The sequence below is a fragment of the Polypterus senegalus genome, chromosome 2, assembly GCF_016835505.1.
Source record: "Polypterus senegalus isolate Bchr_013 chromosome 2, ASM1683550v1, whole genome shotgun sequence".
NCBI lineage: Eukaryota > Metazoa > Chordata > Cladistia > Polypteriformes > Polypteridae > Polypterus > Polypterus senegalus.
This window is the reverse complement of record NC_053155.1, coordinates 115,718,747-115,734,927: the sequence shown is the minus strand read 5'-3', so window position 1 is coordinate 115,734,927 and position 16,181 is coordinate 115,718,747. Positions and strand designations below refer to the sequence as shown.

At 40.6% G+C, this 16,181-nt stretch overlaps 1 protein-coding gene across 1 annotated transcript in view; it reads left to right on the top strand.

Moving 5' to 3' along the window:
• cblb (Cbl proto-oncogene B, E3 ubiquitin protein ligase) overlaps positions 1–16,181 on the top strand; it is a 234,183-nt gene that overhangs the window by 7,689 nt on the left and 210,313 nt on the right. The gene's annotated exons all lie outside the window — the stretch shown is intronic.

Genomic DNA, 16,181 nt, shown 5'->3' with positions numbered 1-16,181 from the left:
CTTTTTAACCTACTTTTGAGTAGAACACATGATAATCATCCGTATTGATCACAAAACTAGATGTATCATCTAAGGTGTAGACATTTGCCTTTGGATTTGGAGACTTCATAATAATAAGCAAAATATGGTAATGAGAGACCTAAACTTTCGGGTACTTTTTAACACTAGAACATCGTCATTGATTGCTGGTTTTGTTATTTACTATGCATGCAGACAGAACCTTTATAACAATAAAGCCTGTGACAGTGAATACTCCGGAATTGTATTGTAAGCAAGGGTTATTTTCCTTTTTTTCCTCTCTTAATATTGTGTTCCAACCACTGACAGCTTCTGATAGGTCATTCTGTCGATGGGGCTATGTAATTCTTTTAGGGTGTTTTTTGCATATTTACTGTTGATCACAGCGCAGCATTGGAAATAAAGGAATACCTGTCTTCTTCTATAAAGGGAGAAAATCTAAGAGCAATTAAGTATGTCTAGAAATTCTTAGGAATTTAAAGAGTAAAAGGAGAGGAGATAATTAAAAATGATTCCTTTAGAGTTCTGTGGTGTGTGTATATATATATATATATATATATATACACACTCACGCATGTGCGCAGACACACACACACACACACTGAGACATACTTATAAACAACAGTGGTTTTGTTGTTCTGCTAATGCATAAGGAAGTTTTCTTCTTCATTCATTGTTCTTCTAACAAATAAGTGTTGACTTCAGTAGCAGCTTAAACGAGAGTAGACAGTTTTCTGTATCTCCAGCGTACCCAATTTGTCACCTCCTTTATTATTATTTTAACCTTCTGAAACAAATTCTGTATAGGAACAGCCATCCTATTGACTGTGTGTATTTCCTTCTTGTTTACATTGTTCATATTTTTTACTTTTGATTGAGAACATTAAGCTGATTCTGTGCTTCAGTTTCCTTCTCATAATCATTTTGAAACTTGGTGAAACAAATGCACTAACTGGCACTGGTTTAAAGTACCTAAATACTCAGTTTTATTCTCTATCAGGGTATTGTTAACATAGTCAACGTCGTTCTTGTTTTAGAAACATACATCTATCCATTTATTTTCAAATACTATTTAATCTAATTTTAAGGTTTCGGCAAATTGGGTACGAGGCAGGAATTGTTTGTGGATGGGATATTTGGTTGTTGCTCTACCCTTGGTACCTACACTTGGTAATTTGGGGCAATTTACATTCACAGCCAGCCTAGCACAAATATGTCAGCAAATCTTAATTTAACAAACAAGGGAAGGACACACATAGTCTACTCTGGAAGTGGAGCTACATCTCTTGTTAAATGTTAACCACCTCCGTACTATTTGCCTCTTTTAGAACCTGTCATTTTTTAAAAAATAATTAAAACTCTGCAAGAGGATAGTTATAAATGTGAAATAAGTTTTTTATTTAATTTTATTGAAACATTGTTATGATGTGCTTTTATTGTTTTTTTAAATTTTTTTTTCCATTCTTTTGTTTCTTTTGGAATATTTAGTAAAAGGATGTTTGGTTTCTGACTTTTATGCTGTTCTGACTAGGAGATTGATAGAGAATCTCTGTGTCTGTGATTTTTTTTTTTGGCTGAAATATTTTGTTGGTACTAATAATAACCTCATGACACTTTGGTCATATGGTAATCTTTTTTTTTTATCATTTTGTCCTCCTATATAAGTGTTTAAAGGTCCACAGTACTGTAGATTTGAATTACGAGGGAAACTACAATTTAATTGCTGTAGGCAGTGAATAACATAGTGCTCAGACAGGTTAATAACTAGCTGCTCCACACCTGTCTGGAAACTTGCACTGTAATTCTACCTTTTGATTATTTTTTTTCCTTGTCTGATGCTTTAAAAGTTTCCTGGTAGTTTAAAATGTGGCTGTAGATATGTTACAAGGTGGATTAAATTAGTTTCTGTATATTTGTTTAGAAAACCATTGAAATAAGCTTATATTTATAATATTGTTCCTGAAATTAGCTAAATATAAATTAGCTGAAATTATTTAAATTGCCAAAGGGCTGCGGTACAAAAAAGTCTGCCTCCTCAACACATGCTTTGAACAAACCTCAGTGGTTTGATTAAAGAAAGAATTGTCATCTTCTTTGTTCCTCTCAGTTCCATTCTAAAATGTCTGATCATCCTTGCTTTTGCCTGTAGAATGAAACCAATTAATTTGCCTTTTATGGAAATATAAATTGGTTTTCACATTTTCAGTGTGTGATGTAGTAGTATGTCTGAACTAATGAAGTAGTGTTATTTCTAAGGCTTTATTAGATTATATTTGTCCATTTAAAAACCCAGAATCAGCTAAGAAAATGAATGTCATTGGAGTATATAGTTACTGTTTAAACCGTAGAGATGCAAATATAAGTGAAGGATGTAGATGCTTAGTTATGTTCATTTGCAAATGGTAATGCACATGTAAGCTCCATATCTTCAGTGCAACCAGTGTACATCATACAACTTGTGACCTTACACATTCCACTTTCTTTTGCTTTCTAGAATATTCACTAACTCTGTTGTGATCATTTGAACTGTGTCCTTCAAACTCATTACTAAAATGAAGCTCTAGTGAGAAGCCATTAAAGTTAAATTGTTGGAAATTTTATTCTGTACAGTAGATGACCAATCATCGTCCACATGCTTCATGTTGCTTTTACTGCATCTCATTTTGAGATCCCAAGCTATGTTCCTGTTAAAGTTTATATGGATAATAATTCTTAACAGGCTAGTTTGTGATATGTGCAGCTGGTCTGACTCCATACTCAACAATAAATCCACATGCTGAAATGTGCCTTGAAACCATTCTACTCAGACATTATAGTACTGGTTGATTTTGTACAACTTTGAACAATTTGAACTTTAGGCATATTCAGTTGACTTGCTGCCTGCTGTAGATTAGCAATCCATATATAACTGGGTTTGGGGAAGATGCCTGTGAGTAAAAATGGGCTGTGGAAGGAGGTGCCTTATGAGTGATAGCGGACAGAAAGGAATAAAGATGGTCTTTTATATATTTTTTTTATTAATTAAATTCAGTTTAAAAATTGTGTTGACAAGAAGTGCCCACAAGCTGTTTACCTTTAGCAAAAGCCAATAACATCCTCTCAAAGTGTTTGGACATAGAAGGATAGCTTGCATACTGTTAATTAGAACTAATGCAATGGCATATTTTTAAATATTAAAGACGTTTCTCATAATAAATGTATACTTGAATACCCTGAATACTTTTGGTGATCTTATATTGTAAAAAGTCCAACTCCTTGCCTTCATTCCCTTTACCGATATGCTGCTGAAGCTGTCTTAATAGCATGGTCTTCTAACTCATTCTATTTCTCTGCAACCAACTCAGACTGTATTCTATGCCAACCTCTTAATCTTGTGGCATTATACAAGAAAGTGCACATTATAGTTTGATTGCTGTCTTGTTAAGAGCCCTCAAAAAAAGAAATTCAATGTTTGCTTGCTTGACTTTACTGTTGCTTCAGATTCTTATGATTTACTCTAGATTAAATGATGAGATATATTTGATGTGAAATGTGCTCAAGAGTGCAGATTGCAGCTTATGAATAACATGTGGCAGTTGTTTTAGGTAAAGTTGTATGAAATAAAAATTAAGTGTGAATTGTGGCACAGTGCTTAGTGCTGCTGTCTTAGACCTCAACTCCCTGCTTCATATTAAAGCCCATCTTTGTGAAGTCTGCATTTTTCCTCTGTGTTAGCATTGATTTTATTCAGGTTCTCTTGCTTCTTTGATTATTACATTCATGAGCAAGTTACAATTACAACTGTACATTGTGAGCGAGTGTATCCTCTGTTAGGCTAGTACTCATTTTAGGGTTTGCCTTCTGGTGATGATTCTTGGGTAGCTTTCCTGCATGGTGGCAGTACAGGTAACACTACACAATGAAGAACCACCAACTTTACAACAATCCAAACCCATCCTGTACTGCCCCCAACTATATTCCTTAAACCATATATTAACTGGTAATTTAAGTGACGGAAGATAATTCATGCGTATGTGAATTTTATGAAAAAAAATGACTAGAGGAACAATATTTACAAAGGACCAATCTCTGTTGGCTGTGTTCAGCTTTTTGCCTCTCATGTTGTATTCTGACTCGTATAATAAAACACTATATACTCAGTCAACTGAAAACATTCAAATTCTGTAGAGCAACCTTAAGTGTGCCCTTAGTGAAACTGCAAAGGGGTACAATTTTAATGTACATTTGTTTTTATAGAAATTTGAAACATTTGGATATTTTAATAGTAGAACTTTCAGTCATTATTAGTTAACGTTCACGGAACATTTTCAACCTGCATTGCCTTCTAACTTACTTTAAAAAAAAGCCAAAAGGCTTATAAGTCTTACCTTTTGCTTCATATTTTATTTCCACCTAGACTGTTTGCCTAAATGAGCCTCAAAAACTTCAGAAGAGAGAGGTTGTTATGAAAATTGTTATCTCTGTGTTGTTTTAGTCAAGCTTTTGGAGTAGCGAGTCAGTGCATTCTCAGAATTGTTTACAGCCAATCTTGGTTTTAAATTTTAATTTAATACCCGAAGCTCTCTTGTGAGAAGATTTTGGCTGTTTTAAAGTTTTTTTTAATTTTAAATATTTCTTACAATGCCTTTCATTAATATAGAGAAATAAGTTTATTTCTTACAAATCAATATGGTAAATTTATAGTTTGCATTTCCATGATTATTATTATTTTTTTGTGTATTTAGTACATTTAAAACTTGAGGATTAAGGACACTAGCATTGTAAGCAAGAAAGATAAACTGAGCCAAGTGTCATATCTTATAGATTTGTAGAGCTTGTTGCAAACACTGGCTACACAGAACGAGTCTGCCAACATTATGATCACCTCCACATGGAGCCATCATAAATTCTAAATGTCAAGAGTGAATTTAAACTGCTCTTGGTATGATTAGTTGCTGTTGAATGACCACAGGGCCTCCATCACATATCAGTTTACATCTTTAAATCATTGTTTATTTATAAAGAAAATTCATTCATTGTTGTGTTTCCTAAAAGCGGGTATCTTCTTTAAGATGCACTTTGTTATTCCATTCATCTCTTATATCATAGACTACTTATTTTTGTGATCAGATACATGACCTTTGCTTATTTGTTGCTACCACAAAATTGGAAAACAAAAACAATCTGAAGTTGTGCTGAGCCATGAGCAGAACAATCCAGACATTGGTGTTTTGTGGCTAACTGCCTGGGTATTTATTTATTTAATGTATTTGCTTTTTTGCCTTCAACCTTATTCTGTACACTCTCTCTCTCTCTCTCTCTCTCTCTACTTCCCACAACCAGGATCTGCTAAGCTGTGTGATCCATATGACATGACAACTCATTTTATAGCTCTTCTTTACAATGCAAGAGTTCTAATCAAACAAATAAATTTCTAGTTGTGTCATTTGTAGAATCATGTCTTTCCGATGTAAAACATAAAAAGCATTTGCCTGCTACTCCAATAATGGTGAGAGTCTGAAAACTGGTTCCATGGCTTATCTGGTCCCTTCTTTATTTTTTTACTTCCATAGGTTCAAGCATCTCCGAAGATTTCTCAGATTTTTCTCTCTAAACAGCTAAACTGGCCATTAATGTTTGCTCCGATTCTAATCATGATGCCCCACTTGGCATGGTGTCATGTTTAGAATACTAAAGCTAACAATTACAGTTTGGGATTAGAGGTGGAAAACTAGAATATCTAGAGAAAAACCACAGGGAAAACATACAAATCCCACATAGACAAAGACCAGGCCTAGGACTCTGGTAAACTTAATTCATGAGTCAGCAGTGTTAAACACTGTGCCACCATGCTGTCAAAAACTGTTAAAATTCTGAAGTTAAATTTTAAAGTTTTCAATATCAACAACTCAAATTCATAATGTTCATTAATTTTACATTTGTAGCTGCTTCTCGCTGGAAGCCTCTATCTACCCTTGTCTGTTAAGGCTAATGTTTACTTCAGCATTGAAGATTCATCTCTTTTATTGCATTCTATGCAATCACTTCTTGCTCTAGCTCCTCTTATTTCAATTGATTTTGTCTTTTTTCTTACTGCGCAATTCTGACTCCTTGAAATTGTGTCTGTTTCACCCTCTCACTAGTATTATGCATTCCTAAGTTTACGTCTTCTCTTGTTTTACATTTCTTTGTACTTGATGTATGCCAATTTAGCACTGTAATGTAATCTTAAACTCTGTAAAACACTTTCTGATAGTGATACCGTTAATAGTCCATTTATTCACTTTATGAAATGATTATTCAATATAGGGCTGCCAGCGGACAGAGCTTAACCTGTCTGTATTAGGTACCATGTTGGAGCAGACCTTGAACAGGGTGCCAGTCCATCACAGAAGGTCTTCTGAGATAATGTAAATAGAAGACTGCATGTTCACTTATCTCTTTGGAAAGGAATGTCCAGACTAGGAGTGACCAGGTTAGCATTCAAACCCAGAAATATGAGACAGCAATGCCAAGCACCACACCACTGCTTTGCCCTTCTGATAGTGGTGCTATACAAGTTAAAACAGATTCTATATTTAGATTGTAGCAGTTCCTTAAAGCTCATTAAATCATATTGTATATTTTGCTTTGTAACTGTGAAATACTTTCTGTAGAATAATGGGTTGTGATGGAAACTGGGGCATCAGCGAGCCCCAAAACCCCAAACATGATCACACCTTGAGTCTCGGATTCAAATAAAGGAAGGTTTATTAAACACACCTCCACAAAGTCTCTCTCTCTCTCTCCATAATTCACCTCTTCTTTCACCACTGCAATGCCCTCTTCTAGTTGAGTGTTGCTCCATATCCTCCCAGCTCCGACTTGCCTGGATAAGGGAGTGCAGTCCATTTTATTATGGACCCAGGAGTACTTTCGGTGCCAGGGCCACTGTCTGATGGAAGTACTTTTGGGTCATACGGAAGTCCCACTTATTAGGGAGTGCATCTCCCTGCAGTGCCTCTTTGTGGCACCCATGGTCCCCAGTAGGGCTGTGTTGTTGGACTATACAGTACATCCAGAAAGTATTCACAGCACATCACTTTTTCCACATTTTGTCATGTCACAGCCTTATTCCAAAATGGATTGAATTCATTTTTTTCCTCAGAATTCTACACACAACACCCCATAATGACAAAGTGAAAAAAGTTTACTTGAGGTTTTTGCAAATTTATTAAAAATAAAAAAATTGAGAAATAACATGTACATAAGTATTCACAGCCTTTGCCATGAAGCTCCAAATTGAGCTCGGGTGCATCCTGTTTCCCCTGATCATCCTTGAGATGTTTCTGCAGCTTAATTGGAGTCCACCTGTGGTAAATTCAGTTGATTGGACATGATTTGGAAAGGCAAACACCTGTCTATATAAGGACCCACAGTTGACAGTTCATGTCAGAGCACAGACCAAGCATGAAGTCAAAGGAATTGTCTGTAGACCTCCGAGACAGGATTATCTCGAGGCACAAATCTGGGGAAGGTTACAGAAAAATTTCTGCTCCTTTGAAGGTCCCAATTAGCACAGCGGCCTCCATCATCCGTAAGTGGAAGAAGTTCGAAACCACCAGGACTCTTCTTAGAGCTGGCCGGCCATCTAAACTGAGCGATGGGTGGAGAAGGGCCTTAGTCAGGGAGGTGACCAAAAACCCGATGGTCACTCAGTCAGAGCTCCAGAGGTCCTCTGTGGAGAGAGGAGAACCTTCCAGAAGGATAACCATCTCTGCTGCAATCCACCAATCAGGCCTGTATGGTAGAGTTGCCAGACGGAAGCCACTCCTTAGTAAAAGGCACATGGCAGCCCTCCTGGAGTTTGCAGAAAGGCATCTGAAGGACTCTCAGACCATGAGAAACAAAATTCTCTAGTCTGGTGAGACAAAGATTGAACTCTTTGGTGTGAATACCAGGCATCACGTTTGGAGGAAACCAGGCACCACTCATCACCAGGCCAATACCATCCCTACAGTGAAGCATGGTGGTGGCAGCATCATGCTGTGGGGATGTTTTTCAGCAGCAGGAACTGGAAGACTAGTCAGGATAAAGGGAAAGATGACTGCAGCAATGTACAGAGACATCCTGGATGAAAACCTGCTCCAGAGCGCTCTTGACCTCAGACTGGGGCGATGGTTCATCTTTCAGCAGGACAACGACCCTAAGCAGACAGCCAAAATATCAAAGGAGTGGCTTCAGGACAACTCTGTGAATGTCCTTGAGTGGCCCAGCCAGAGCCCAGACTTGAATCCGATTGAACATCTCTGGAGACGCTTCCCATCCAACCTGATGGAGCTTGAGAGGTGCTGCAAAGAGGAATGGGCGAAACTGGCCAAGAATAGGTGTGCCAAGCTTATGGCAATGTATTCAAAAAGACTTGAGGCTGTAATTGCTGCCAAAGGTGCATCGACAAAGTATTGAGCAAAGGCCGTGAATACTTATGTACATGGGAGTTCTCAGTTTTTTATTTTTAATAAATTTGCAAAAACCTCAAGTAAACTTTTTTCACGTTGTCATTATGGGGTGTTGTGTGTAGAATTCTGAGGAAAAAAATTAATTTAATCCATTTTGGAATAAGGCTGTAACATATCAAAATGTGGAAAAAGTAATGCGCTGTGAATACTTTCCGGATGCACTGTATCTCCCAGCATTCCCTGCTGATTCCTAAATGGATGCCGATACAGAGGGCTGCTGCCATCTCGTGTCCTGGAGGAATAACCTGCAGCATCTTTCATTCCCACTGGGCTATCTGTCCATCCACTCCGGCCATTACTTCTGGGTCCAGCTCCTTCCATTCTCCTGGCCAGGATGTGGCATTTACAGGGTATAGGCTTTATTCTCCAGAATGGCCCACATTAATCTCTTCATTTTGTTGTTACAATGTGGCAGATAAGAAAAACCTCAGCAAGGCTTTCTTGTAAATACTGTTTGTGTAGATACATGTAAATATATTATATGGCATCATTCAGAGTGTAGTTTTTGTACTCCAGTTTTCTTCCATTATCACAAAATTGTGCAAGTTATGCCCACTCTCAATTGGCCTTGTATCAATAAGTGTGCATACATCATGTATGAGATGAACTGGTGCTTCGTTCTGGGTTGGTTCATTTCTTGCATATTAGGGATGTAGACTAAAACTCTCATTTGATCTTAAACTAAACTGAGCAGATTAGAAAACTGATGATTGAACCTTCTTGTAATGAACACTGTGCCACCCGTATATTTTCAGAGACTATTACTTCCAGCTCTGGGTTGTAGATTGTAGTCTATCAGAGTTACAGCTTTTACAAAACAAAAACCAACCTCAGACAAGGCATTCAGTCCATTGCTGAGCACTCAGACATAGATTGGACCCATGTAGAGTTATCGAGTCAACCTAACTTGCACGTTTTAGAATGTGGAAGAAACAGAGAAAACTTACCGAAAACTTAGAGATAGTATAGAAACTGAACTCTGGTCCCTGGAGCTGTGAAATAGCTGCTGAAGGGTGTATTTAAAAGAACTTTAAAAATAAAAGATCTTTGTAATAGTTTACTTTATTAGTGCAGTTTTTCATATGTTGTGTCATAGACTAGTACAGTAGGTTAAGGTCCAAATCTTTATTCACTGGGCCACACCACACCACCTAAAGGCAGTATGTTTATTGGCACATTAAAAAAACTTAAAGTACACATTTGTTTGTTTTTATGAAACCCCTATACCATGTAAAGAATTGGAAATCACCTTTTTTCTTATTACATTGCCTTTATAATCTTTTGAATGCCTTTGCCATCATGACAGATAAAAGTACAGGTATATATGAATGAATGCTGCAGATAGTCTGTGTCTCATCTCAAGTAAAATCGATCCAGTGAGCATCTGAAAATTGTGTGGCTTTAAAAAGCTATAACAGGATTTAAGGTGGATATAGCATTCACTTTTGTGTTTTTTATGTTTTGCTGAAGAACCGGCACTTTTGTGTTCTCTAAATTGAAGCTTTCATCTGCTCATCACTGAGGGATTCAGCACTGTCTAGCAGGTGCTAATTAAGTTCTAATTTTTGTATTTTTGTAAAAATAACTCTAATTATGATGATTGAGTTTGTACAAGACTTTATAAAGCACTGCTTGTTACAAAATTGTTAGCTTATGTTAATCATTAGTATCCTTTCTTTAACTAATAAAGTATCTGTTTATGTTATCAGTTCCTTTTGTACACGATGGAAGAAATAAAGGAGATGCACCATGGGTCAGATTCTGTTCTATACCAGAGTTAATTGCAAATGCAAGATGAGCAGTGGTGTGATCACGCGACCTTTGATTTTAAAAATTAAATTTCTATTTGCAAGTAAACAAAAAAGAACAATAGTGTGGAGTCTCTTCTGTTCACCCTGTGTCCAGGTTGTTTTTATTTGTATACTCTCCATTACTTTACTTTAAAGAGTCCAATCAACCTAATAAGAACATCTTGCACATTTTAAATAAGCTCATTGTGTGTGGGTATACCCGGTGATGGATGAGAATCTCTCCAGGGCGTTGTTTCTCCCAAATCGAATGCTTCTAAGATAAGCTCTGCCTTGTACTGACACTACAGTGCAAAATGGATTTTGTTTATATTTTATGTTTTTCATTTGACTAGTGTGGTTGATTTTCATAAAACCACATTATTTTGACTCCTGAATACTATGGATTAAGTTTACGGTTTCACATAGATTTGCCTCTCCTTCTCACATCCAGAATACCTGTAAAGAGGTTAAAAATAAATAAAAATTGGTACGAAAACATAAGTTGAGGGAAAACACAAAACTAAAGTAAAACAGACAAAATAATAATCCTGTATACTGTTTGGGCCAACCTCTACAATCGTTGTTTACTCTTTTCCTGTAGGGCTGCTCATCCACTTGTCCAAAGTAGCATATGTACTTTGTTTCCCGCCTCCCATCTTTCTCCACCCTAACCTCTTCCTCTATTACCTGAGCATTTACTCCTCCTCTCCCTGTGATGTTGGAAAGTGTCCCTGTTATGATACCCAAGGCTGGGTATCACTTCAAGGTCTACCATTGCTACATGGACAGCATGCTAGAACTCCTTCTGCTGTTTTTCTGCATTTATCTATCCCTTGACCCTTTTAATTGCACATGCAGGACTCTTAGATACTCATTTCCTGCAGGGAACTTTAAGGTCACAGTTTTCTTCAAGTTGGTCATACAGGCAGTCCACCAATAGTTAGGTGGAAAAGTTCTAGCCTCCTGCCATGTAGCCTCAGGTTCCCTGTCTAGGGCCCACATGCAGCCACTTTCCAACCTTTATTATCCATAACTTTCTTGCTTAGTTCCCATGCTTTTACCATCTAGCACACATCTTTTAAGGCTTTACATCATTAGTTAAACATTTACATTTTCCTGTGCTATTTGAAAAACAAGGTTAATGCAGAATACCTAGATATTATATGAAATAAAACCATTATACATGGTAAAAAAGAGTGACCTCCAACAAGACCAAGACATGAGGTACTGTACATAACTCTCAAAGTAGTTTGTTTATTTGTACTGAAATACACAGAAGACGGTTACACAAAGGATATAAAAATAGGGCACCAATTTTACACCTAACTGGAAATTCCCTACTGGGATTTCTTCTTTGCCAAACGCAAGAATTAACTTTTGGGTCAGAAGTGGCCCACTTTAAAAAGAATTTCCCTCTGGCATTCACTGCTATTCCATCTTCAGTGCCCCTTATTACAGAACTATACTTCCAGGTAACTCTTTATTTGTGCACATTCAATGAGTAATATTAAGCCACACTGCTTCTCTTGAGACCTATGCTTTCTCCTAGTGCATGTGCAGAACATTATGGGAGTATTTTAAATATTTTCTTTCTATTTCTTACTTGCCTTCTCCTGCATTGTTCCCCTCTGATGCTGTAATTCAAGGACAACCTTTGCAGCAGCAGGGCACTCTGTCTCAGGGAATCCACACTGTCATGTTTGGGTCCTCTCATTTTGCTGATATGGCCTAACTGTCCAGGACTTCCCATTAGACTTTTCTATTTTGGTGGCTCTTTTTTGTTTTTATGTTTTTTCATCCAAGTGTGCTATCACTACTCTTTTACATAGTAGGTAGACCTCATCATGTCTATGTTAAAGGATAGATAAACAATAGATTTTCGATTGTATTAATTTTTGGTGTTTGTATTTCTTGTTCATCCATCATGTTGGTAGGTTGATTTTGTGATTAAAAAATAAAAAATAATCAGAGATTGTATATTTACTAAATAAATAGAAAAATGGATTTGCTTTTCAATTATCCACCTGTTATCTGCACCACCTTTGTTCATTTTGTTCATTTCATAAATTTGAGTCCTGGAGTCCCAACAACATTGGGGAACAACAAAAGAAATTACTTTGGCGGGATGCCAATCCACGGCACACACATTCATACACTCCCACTGATTCACAAACAGCTAGTTTTATGTCACCACTAGATCTAGCATGCAGTGCTTTGGGATGTAAGAAAAGTACAGTTAGGTCCATAAATATTTGGACAGGGACAACTTTTTTCTAATTTTGGTTCTGTACTTTACCACAATGAATTTTAAATGAAGTGCAGACTTTCAGCTTTAATTCAGTGGGTTGAACAAAAAGATTGCATAAAAATGTGAGGCAACTAAAGCATTTTTTTTAACACAATCCCTTTATTTCAGGGCCTCAAAAGTAATTGGACAATTGACTCAAAGGCTATTTCATGGGCAGGTGTGGGCAAGTCCGTCGTTATGTCATTATCAATTAAGCAGATAAAAGGCCTGGAGTTGATTTGAGGTGTGGTGCTTGCATGTGGAAGATTTTGCTGTGAACAGACAACATGCGGTCAAAGGAGCTCTCCATGCAAGTGAAAAAAGCCATCCTTAAGCTTTGAAAACAGAAAAAACCCATCTGAGAAATTACAAGTGGCAAAATCTACAGTTTGGTACATCCTGAGAAAGAAAGCAAGCACTGGTGAACTCAGCAATGCAAAAAGACCTGGACGTCCACGGAAGACAACAGTGGTGGATGATCGCAGAATTATTTCCATGGTGTAGAGAAACCCCTTCACAACAGCCAACCTAGTGAACAACACTCTCCAGGGGGTAGGCGAATTGATATCCAAGTCTACCATAAAGAGAAGACTGCTTGAAAGTAAATACAGAGGGTGCACTGCAAGGTGCAAGCCACTCATAAGCCTCAGGAATAGAAAGGCTAGATTGGACTTTGCTAAAGAACATCTGAAAAAGCCAGCACAGTTCTGTAAAAACATTCTTTGGACAGATGAAACCAAGATCAACCTCTACCAGAATGATGGCAAGAAAAAAGTATGGAGAAGGTGTGGAACAGCTCATTATCCAAAGCATACCACATCACTTGTAAAACACGGTGGAGCCAGTGTGATGGCTTGGGTGTACATGGCTGCCAGTGGCACTGGGACACTAGTGTTTATTGATGATGTGACACAGGACAGAAGTAGCCGAATGAATTCTGAGATGTTCAGAGACATGCTGTCTGCTCAAATCCAGCTAAATGCGGTCAAATTGATTGGGCGGCGTTTCATGATACAGATGGACAATGACCCAAAACATACAGCCAAAGCAACCCAGGAGTTTATTAAAGCAAAGAAGTGGAAATCGCGACTGCGGTCATCCATGCCTATGGTGCAGGGCGGTCTTTTTTCCTATGAGGAAGCAGAGGGAGAAAGTTAATACCCACCATTCCCTGGCGAGTGGTTTCCCTTGAATGGTCAAGTCAGTCACCTGATCTTAACACCATCGGCGCTTTGGCTCAGCACGGCACCCAGGCCTGTGTCGGCGTCGGTCTGGAGAATAAGCGGGAGCCCAAAATGGGCGTCCGTAACACAGGTGCCGGCGTTAGGGACTGAGCGCGTGTTCTGCTTTGTCGGTCCACACCGCATATAGGGGCGCCCTTTTTGTCAGGTCAGTCAAGGGTGCTGCTCTTTGGAGAAGCGGGGAACAAACCGGCGGTAGTAACCCGCAAGCCCCAAGAAAGCCTGCACCTGTTTCTTGGTACTCGGACGGGGCCATTCTAAGATGTCTTTCACTTTGGAGCTCTGTGGCGCACCTGTCCTTGTCCCACGAGGCATTTCACGGAATAGATGACAGCGTCATCCAGGTAAGCGGCGCTATAGGACTGGTGGGTTGAAGCTTGGAGGCGAGGACAATAGGGCTGGACCAGGGACTATGGCTCTCTTCAATTATGTCCATGTCCAACATCGTTTCACCTCCAGTTCGACCTCTGCGGCGTTTTGCCTCCGGAGTCGGTAGGGCCTCTCGGACGATTACCCGGGCTCCGTGACTATATCGTGCTCAATCAGCGCGGTCCGGCGGGTGACTTCGCTCACTACCTCGGGGATGGCTCGGGTGTTTGGGCTAACTCCTGCGCTGCTTGGGGTCAGCTCTTCACGAGGTTAAGGGCAGTTGTGCTTGCGAAAGGGAGAGTGACCTACGGGGCTGGGAGCTCCTCTCTATCTCTCAGGGCTTTAACAGGTTGACATGATAGATCCTCTCACTTTCGGTCGGCGGTTGGGCTGTTTTACCAAATAGTCGGCGAGTCCTTTTCTCTCCTTAACCTCGTAAGGCCCTTGCCAGTGGCGAGCAGCAGCGGAGGTGGGAGGTCGGGGAACTCGAGTTGCGGTTGTAACACCGGGCCTGCGCTGCTTGCGCACGAGTCGCGTGCTCTTTTAGGAGGGCCTGATCTTTGTGAGTCGGTCGGCGCAGTTGCTCACGTACTCAAAATATTAGAGGAGGGAAGAGCCTCGGCCTCCCAGCCTTCTTTTAGGATGTCGAGGATTCCCGGGGTTGTCGCCCGTATAGTAATTCAAAGGGGAGAAGCCGTAGAGGCCTGGGGTACCTCCGGTAGGCAAAAGCACGGCGGGAGGAGCTGGTCCCAGTTCCTGCCGTCGCGCTGACTACCTTGCGGAGCATCTGCTTAAGCGTCTGATTAAATCGTTGACCAACCCGTCAGTTTGCGGGTGATAGACTGGCGCTTTCAGGTGCTTTATCTGCAGTAATTTGGCCACCTCCTTGAGCGTATCCGAAGTGAAGGCGTACCCTGGTCGTGAGGACCTCCTTGGGTATGCCCACGCGTGAAACAAGTTAACCAGTTCCGTCGCGATGCTTTTAGTATTAGCGGGCGCAGGGGAACCGCCTCTGGGTACCGGGTGGCATAGTCCACCATGACTAGGATAACTGATCCTCTCCAGTGTTTTTGGCCCGAGGTGGCCTAGGAGGTGAGCATGTGCCAACTTCGCATATCTCCGCCCGGAAGGTGCAGCGGAATTAGCAACAACTTCCGCACCTCGCCCTCATGGGTAGCCACTTTCGGTACAACAGATCATTTCAAGGACAAAGAAGGGTTCCCGGTGTGGATCCGTCCGCTGTCGAGCTGTTAGGCAGAACAATGCGCGTTCGGGCAAAGCGCGGGAGTCATCATTCCACTGCTCCCTCTTAAAGGAGGCGGCGTGGACGAAATTGATGGTCCAGGCGCGAGAGAGTCTTGGGGCCTGGGCCGGGGAGAGTTCCTGGCTAGTCCCTTCTCCGGCGGAATCTTCGGGTCAAGGTCCGTAGCCACGGAAGGTCCCCGAGACACCAGCGCCCATAGGGCCTGCCCTTGTGCACGGCGTGGAGGCGCGGGAGGTTGCCTTTTCCCCTCATGACAAGATCCAACGAGGCCCGGGAGGCGGCGAATGGCTTACCGCTGATTCTTTTAGACCAGTCTTGTCCCAGGATCACTGGGAAGGGGGTCAGGTAACACAGCGACCGTCATTTGGATTGGTTCCCCTTCCAGGTAAGATAGCAGTGGCGGAGCGATATGACCTAGTCCCCCATGTACACAGGTAACCAACAAAAAGTTTGGCAGCAGGTGGCGGTCTCGCCACACTTGAAACAGCGGCGGACCCGGCCTCTCTTTGGCTCTGGCTGGCGCTTCTGCAGCGTCGAGGGCTTCGGGGTGGCCGCCCGTCCCTGCGGTTCCAGCGAGCAGGCTTTTCTGACCCCCAAGTCGGAGGACCGCCAACTGGCGCTCCAGGGCGTCGAGGAGGCCCGACATGTTTGATAGGCGTGCCCCGGACCTGCTGGGCGAGGGAACTGGGCATTGCATTGACCAGGCCTTCACAGGCCACCCTCTCGCGACTTTCC